Genomic DNA, 8516 nt, shown 5'->3' on the forward strand with positions numbered 1-8516 from the left:
ATAAAGAGTTTCCCAGGCAAAGGAAAACTGAAAAAATACATCTCCACCAAACCACCATTACAAGAGATGCTAAACAAAATGCTTTAAGAAAAAGAAGAAAAAAAAGGAGAGGAACACAGGTACGAAGAAAATGAATAAATACATGTCAATAATAACTTTAAATGTAAATGGATTAAATGCTCCAATTAAAAGACATAGGGTAATGGAATGGATAAGAAAACAGGACCCACATATTTGCAGTCTACAAGAACGAAATCTCAAAACAAAAGATTTACACAGACTGAAAGTAAAGGGATACAAAAAAGTATCCCAAGAGAATGGACATGAAAAAAAAAAAAAGCTGGGCTAGCAGTACTCATATCAGACAAAACAAATTTGAAACCAAGGGCAATAAAAAGAGACAAAGAAGGACATTTCATAATACTTAAGGGAAAAATTCATCAAGAAGATATAACACGGATAAACATATATGCACCCAACATAGGAGCACTGAAATACATAAAGAAAATACTAGAAGACCACAAAAAGGATTTTAACAATAACACACTCAATGTAGGAAACTTTAACACTCCATTATCAACAACAGATCTTTGAAGCAAAGAAACAACAAAGATATACAGGCATTGAACAACACACTAAACCATATGGACTTAACTGATATATATAGAACATTTCACCCCAAAGAAGCAAAATATACATTCTTTTCAAAATGCATGGGACATTTTCAAAGATAGACCACATGATAGGACACAACGCAAGCCTCAATAAATTAAAGAAAATTAAAATCATATCAAGCATCTTTTCAGACCACAATGCGTTGAAACTGAAACTCAATCTCAGAAAAAAAATATCAAAGACATCCAAACTCATGGAGAATGAGTAACATGCTATTTAATAATGAATGGGTTAACAATGACATCGAAGAAGAAATCAAGAAATTTCTGGAAACTAATGATAATGAACACACAAAAGCCCAAAACCTATAAGACACAGCAAAAGCAGTCCTAAGAGGGAAGTTCATAATAATACTGGCATATCTGAAATGGATAGAAGAATCTCAAAGAAAAAAATGTAACTCTACAGCTACAATAACTAGAAAAACAATAACAACAAGCCTAGGGCAAGAAGAAAAGAGGAAATAATCAAGATCAGAGCAGAATTAAATGACATAGACACCAAACAAACAATCCAAAAGATCAATAAAACTAGGAGCTGGTTCTCTGAAAAAATAAAATCGACAAGCCTTTAGCCAGGCTGATCAAGGAAAAAAGAGAGAAGACCCAAATAAACAAAATCAGAAACAAAAAAGGAGCAATCAAGACTGATATCACAGAAATACAAAGGTTGTAAGAAATTACTACAAAAAACTGTACGGCAAGAAATTTGACAACCTAAAGGAAATGGACAAAGATCTAGAAACATATAACCTTCCAAAACTAAATCAAAAAGAAGTAGAAAGTCTGAACAGACCAATAACAAAAAAGGAAATTGAAACAGTAATCAAATATCTCCTGGTACACAAAAGCCCTGGACCAGATGGGTTCACAGGCGAATTTTACAAAATATTTAGGAAAGAACTAACTCCTACCCTCCTCAAACTATTCCAAAAAATCCAAGAAGAGGGAAAAATTTCAAACTTTTTCTATGAAGCCAGTATTACCCTAATTCGAAAACGAGGTCAAGACACAACACAGAAAGAAAATCACAGGCCAATATCACTAATAAACATAGATGCTAAAATACTCAATAAAATATTGACAAACAGGATCCAGCAATCCATCAATAAGATCATATACCGCGATTAAGTGGGATTCATCCTAGGGATGCAAGGATGGTTTCATATTTGCAAATCAATAAATATACTACATCACCTAAACAATGTGAAAGATAAAAATCACATAATCATATTAATAGATGCAGAAAAAGCATTTGATAAAGTACAACAACCATTTATGATGAAAACACTCAGCAAAATGGAATAGAGGGAGCATACCTTAAAATAATTAAGGCTATATATGAGAAACCTGAAGCCAACATCGTGCTCAGTGGACAAAAAGAAAGCATTCCCTCTGAAATCAGGAACAAGACAAGGTTGCCCACTCTCTCCAATCTTATTCAACATAGTGTTGGAAGTCCTAGCCACAGCAATCAGACAAGAAAAATAAATAAAAGGCATCCAAATTGGGAAAGAAGAAATAAAACTATCACTATATGCTGATGACATGATAGTATACATGGAAAACCGTATAAACTCCACTAAAAGACTACTCGATATAATAAGTGAATTTGGCAAAATAGCAGGGTACAAAATAAATATACAGAAATCAAAGGCATTACTGTACACCAACAATACAATATCAGAGAAAGAGACAAAAAAGAAAATACCATTTACTATAGCAACAAGAAAAATAATGTACCTAGGAATAAACTTAACCAAACAGATAAAAGACCTGTACTCTGAAAATTATGTAACATTGAAGACAGAAATTAAGAAAGATACAAATAAATGGAAGCAAATACCGTGTTCTTGAATGGGAAGAATCAACATCATCAAAATGGCCATACTACCCAAAGCAATTTACAGATTCAATGCAATCCCTATTAAAATACCAATAACATATGTTTTTGTCTAGGACTTTTATGGTGTCACAGCTTACATTTAAGTCTTTGATCCATCTCGAGTTATTTCTTGTGTGTGGTGTAAGTTGGTGGTCTAGTTTCATTTTTTTGCAAGTCCCTGTCCAGTTCTCCCAGCACCATTTGTTAAAGAGGCTCTTCTCACATTTTATGCTCCTTCCTTCTTTATCAAATATTATTTGACCATAGAGGCCTGGGTTTATTTCTGGGCTCTCTGTTCTGTTCCACTGATCTATATGTTTGTTTTTATGCCAGTACCAGACTCTTTTCATCACAGTGGCTTTGTAGTATTGTTTAATGTCTGGTATTGTGATTCCTCAAAATGTGTTCTTCTGTTTCAAGATTGCTTGTTCTATTCGGGGTCTTTTTTGATTCCATATGAATTTTTGGAGTACTTGTTCTAGGTCTGTGAAATATGTCATTGGCATTTTATTAGGGATTGCATTGAATCTGTAAATTGCTTTGGGTAGTATGGCCATTTTGATGATGTTGATTCTTCCCATTCAAGAACATGATATTTGCTTCCATTTATTTGTATCTTTCTTAATTTCTTTCTTCAATGTTACATAATTTTCAGAGTACAGGTCTTTTATCTGTTTGGTTAAGTTTATTCCTAGGCACTTTATTTTTCTTGTTGCTATAGTAAATGGCATTTTCTTTTTTGTCTCTGTCTCTGATATTGTATTGTTGGTATATAGAAATGTATTAGGTTTCTGTGTATTTATTTTGTACCCTGCTATTTTGCCAAATTCACTTATTATATCGAGTAGTCTTTTAATGGAGTTTATACGGTTTTCCATGTATACTATCATGTCTTCAGCATATAGTGATAGTTTTATTTCTTCTTTCCCAATTTGGATGCCTTTTATTTCTTTTTCTTGTCTAATTGCTGTGGCTAGGACTTCCAACACTATGTTGAGTAGAAGTGGAGAGAGTGGACAGCCTTGTCTTGTTCCTGATTTCAGGGGGAATGTTTTCAGTTTTTGTCCATTGAGTATGATGTTGGCTTCAGGCTTCTCCTATACAACCTTAATTATGTTAAGGTATGCTCCCTCTATTCCCATTTATGATGGGTGTTTCATCATAAATGGTGTTGTACGTTATCAAATGCTTTTTCTGCATCTATTGGTATGATCATGTGATTTTTGTCTTTCATTTTATTTAGGTGATATATTATATTTATAGATTTGTGTATATGAAACCATCCTTGCATCCCTTGGATGAATCCCACTTGATTGTGGTGTATGATCTTTTTGATGTAATCCTGGATCCTGTTTGCCAATATTTTATTGAGGATTTTAGGATCTATGTTCATTAGTGATATCGGCCTGTGATTTTCTTTCTTTGTTGTGTCTTGACCTGGTTTTTGAATTAGGGTAATACTGGCTTCATAGAAAGAGTTTGGGATTTTTCCTTTTCCTTGAATTTTCTGGAATAGTTTGAGAAGGGTCGGAGTAAGTTCTTCCCTAAATATTTTGTAAAATTCACCTGTGAATCCATCCGGTCCAGGGCTTTTTTGTGCGAGGATATTTTTGATTACTGCCCATTTCCTTCTTTGTTATTGGTCTGTTGAGACTTTCTCCTTCTTCTTGATTCAGTTTTGGAAGGTTATATGTTTCTAGAAATTTGTCCATTTCTTCTAGACTGTCAAATTTCTTGCCATACAGTTTTTTTTTAGTAATTTCTTACAATTGTTTGTATTTTTGTGGTGTCAGTCATGATTTCTCCTCTTTCATTTCTGATTTTGTTTACTTGGTTCTTCTCTCTTTTTTCCTGGATGAGCCTGGCTAGAGGCTTGTTGATTTTGTTTATTTTTTTCAGAGAACCAGCTCCTAGTTTTGTTGATTTTTAGGTTGTTTGTTTAGTCTCTATGTCATTTAATTCTGCTCTAATCTTGATGATTCCCTTTTTTCTTTTTGCCCTAGGCTTTTTTGTTGTTGTTCTTCTAGTTCTTGTAGCTTTATGACTTGATTTTTTATCTGAGCTACTTCTATCATTTTCAGATATGCCTGTATCGCTATGAATTTCCTCTCAGGACTGCATTTGCTGTGTTCCATAGGTTTTGGGCTGTTGTGTGTTCATTGTCATTAATTTCTAGAAATTTCTTGATTTCTTCTTTGATGTCATTGTTAACCCATTCATTGTTTAATACTGTGTTATTCATTCTCCATGAGTTTGGGTGTCTTTGATTTTTTTCTGTGATGTTGATTTTTAGTTTTAAGGTATTGTGGTCTGGAACGATGCTTGATATGGTTTCAATTTTCTTGAATTTGTTGAGGCTTGTTTTGTGTCCTATCATGTGGTCTATCTTTGAAAATGTCCCATGTGCCTTTGAAAAGAATGTATATTTTGCTTCTTTGGGGTGAAAAGTTCTATATATATCAGTTAAGTCCATGTGGTTTAGTGTGTTGTTCAATGCCTGTATATCCTTGGTGTTTCTTTGCTTGGATGATCTGTCTATTGTTGATAATGGAGTGTTGAAGTCCCCTACCATGAGTGTGTTGTTGTTAATATTCTTCTTGTGGTCTTCTAGTATTTTGTTTATGTATTTGGGTGCTCCTATTTTGGGTGCATATATGTTTATCAGTGTTACATCTTCTTGATGAATCGTTCCTTTAAGTATTATTAAATGTCCTTCTTTGTTTCTTTTTATTGCTCTTGCTTTGAAATCCGTTTTGTCTAATAAGAGGACTGCTACCATGGCTTTTTTTCCCGGTCCGTTTGCTTGGAATATTTTTTTATATCCCTTTACTTTCAGTCTATGTAAATCTTTTGTTTTGAGGTGTGTTTCTTGTAGACAGCAAATATGTGGGTCCTGTTTTCTTATCCATTCCATTACCCTATGTCTTTTAATTGGAGCATTTAACCCATTTACATTTAAGATTATTATTGACATGTATTCATTCATTTCCCTTTGTACCTCTGTTTCTCTCCTCTTTTTTTCCTCTTCCTTTTTTCTTAGAACATTCCCTTTAGCATCTTTTGCAATGCTGGTTTGATGAAGATGTATTCTTTTAGTTTTCCTTTGTCTGAGAAACTCCTTATTTCACCTTTTATTTTCAATGAGAGCCTTGCTGCATAGAATATTCTTGGTTGTAGACCTTTGTTTTTCATTGCTTGAAATATTTTTGACCATCCCCTTCTGTCTTGTAGTGTTTCTGTTGAGAAATTTGTCAATAGCCTTACTGGAGCTCCCTTGTATGTTATTTGCTGTTTTTCTCTTGCTGCTTTTAGGATTCTCTCTTTGTCTTGGAATGTTGCCATTTTAACTATGATATGCCTTGGCTTGGTTTTTTTGGGGTTCCTCTTTATTAGAACTCTCTGTGCTTCCTGAACTTGCATAACTTTTTTTCTCATCAGGTTGGGAAATTTTTCTGTCACTATTTGTCCTATCAGTTTTTCTATTCCTTGTTCTTCTGATCCCTCTTTAATTCCAATGACTCTGATATTGTTCTTCCTTAGGCTATCCTGTAATTCCCTTACCTCTTCATACTTTATCAATTTTATTTTATTTTGCTGTATCGTCTGAAAATTATTTTCTATATTATCTTCTAACTCACTAATCCGATCCTCTGCTCAGTTTTTTCTGCTTTTGACTGATTCTACTGTGTTTTTCAGTTGAGAGATTGCATTCTTCATTTCTTCCTGGTTCTTGTTGATAGTTTCTATGTCTTTTTTTATGCTGCTGTAGTTCTCCATAAGTTCCCTGTAATTTTCTTGGAGCTGTTAGTAACTTTCTTGGAGGTTTTCATAGTTGTTTTTAAGGTTGTCGAGTATATTGAGCTTCTTTACCACCATTGTTTGAATTTCGTGTCTGACATTTGGGCTATGTCTATTCCATCTATCTCTCTTTCTCAGGATTCCTCTCTTCTTTTCATTGAGAGGTTGTTTTTGCGTCTTACCATGTTGGGTTCTTCTTATTTATGTTTGTTTTTTTGGTTTGTCTGCTTTGACTTCCCACCTTTGAGGTATGATATTCTTTATGGGAGATCTGGGGGTTTCAGTGGTGCAGTCTCTTTGATCTCCTGAGCCTGATGTTCTTGGGGTACCCTCTATGTCGTTTTTTTATGCTGTCTGGTTATATTTCAGATGCTCTTTGTTAGGATCTTCCTTCTGGCTAGTTGATTGAGAGTCACTCTATCCACTTTGTCTTGAGTTTTCTTTGTGGAAATGCTGTTAAAATTATAAACACACAGTCCATGCAGGAGACCCACACCCTCGAAAATATCCCCGACCCTGTGTCCCGCTATTGTCAGCCAACAAGCCTGTATTAATATACATGTAGAGAGATTAGAGATTTCATACTATTGGAAGAATAGATAAAAGTTGTTTTTAGGGAGGAAAATTATGATTTTTGAGAGAGGGGATAATAGATTAATAATAGTTGAGACTGTACAAGACAGTAGGTAATATTTCCATTGTATGTTAATAACTATAGAAGAAAAAAATGGAAGAGTGCAGAATATAGTAGGAAAGTGGAATGCATAGTATTGGATTTATATAGTAGTTATATTCTATTTATTTAGAGTGAAAGGGAGGCTAAACTAGACCCACAAACAAATAAACAACAATTAAAGAGGAAGGATGAGAAGGAGAGATTGTATGAAACCAATTAGAGATATAATTTTTTTTTTCCTTTCAGGAAGAAAAAGAAAAAGAAAAAAAATAAGGAATTGTTTTACTCAGTTCAGCCTTTGTGTGTCCTCTTCTTTTTCTGCGTCCACAGCTTGTCTAATGTGGTGTGTCAGAGGTTCCTATTTCTTGCAGCAGCGGTGTGTGCACAGTGACCAGCACGGTGTGTTCCTTTGGTGCCCGTTGAAGCTAGCTGAGGTGCCGTGAGCACAAGGCGCCCGAGAGCCCACCTCAGGACTGCCAAGCCGCTTTTAGTGAGTTGGTCTCTCGCCTCACAGTGCTGGGCCACAGACACTGTGCACAGTCTAATTTTGACTTCTGATACTGTTTGTCTCAAGCTGTATAAGTGGTTAAAATAAATTTAAAAACATATTTCAAATTCCTATTATATATATACACACACACACATATACAGTATTCCATCACTTATCACATGTATTTTGTTCCAGACACACACATCCCCCGTGAAGTAGGAACTGTAAATTTATTTTACACTCTTAAATCTGTGTAACTTTAACAACATATGTATACAGTACCACAAAATCCCACAATATAGCAAAAAATCCACCATAAATAATTAAATAAAATATTTAAAAAATCCCACGATACAGTGAGGCCACGATAAGTGAACTACGATATAACAAAGGACTACTGTATACATATATATAATGTTCTGGTGCCTGCAAACATATTAGTATCTAGATGTCTCCAGTGTTTACACTGAAGGCCTTGTTAGTAATCCATTGTGCTAATATTTATGCTTTGTGAGAGGATATCATAGGGTTTATCCCAAAGTTCAGATTAAAATTAGTACTATGGACTTTTCCCCACACTGGTTAAATATTTTGGTTGGAATATGAAAATATTTAATAAATTATTTGACATATTGGTGATTGTCATAAAGCACCAAGGAGAATAAATTCATAGTACAGAAATGGAAACAAGGAAGGCAGCAACACAGTTCATCTAAAAAGTTTTACCTGGCTACATAATTTATAATCCTATAAGAGCACATTTCCTATGGACTTGGAAATATTTCCATAGTATGTGCCTTACATAAAATCAAGGCTTTTTTATCCACAAAAATTGTTTTCTTTATAATTATAGAGTTTAACATTGTTTTGCAAGCTGGAGCTTATAACCATATTGGACTTGCAAATTTTTCTTTTATTCACATTGGAGTCTACTCTGGTTATGTCAACTTTAACAAAATTTGCATTTCTTTTTTAAAAAATTTATCAAAACTC

The sequence above is a fragment of the Furipterus horrens genome, unplaced genomic scaffold, assembly GCF_987537825.1.
Source record: "Furipterus horrens unplaced genomic scaffold, mFurHor1.1.pri manual_scaffold_12, whole genome shotgun sequence".
Lineage (NCBI taxonomy): Eukaryota > Metazoa > Chordata > Mammalia > Chiroptera > Furipteridae > Furipterus > Furipterus horrens.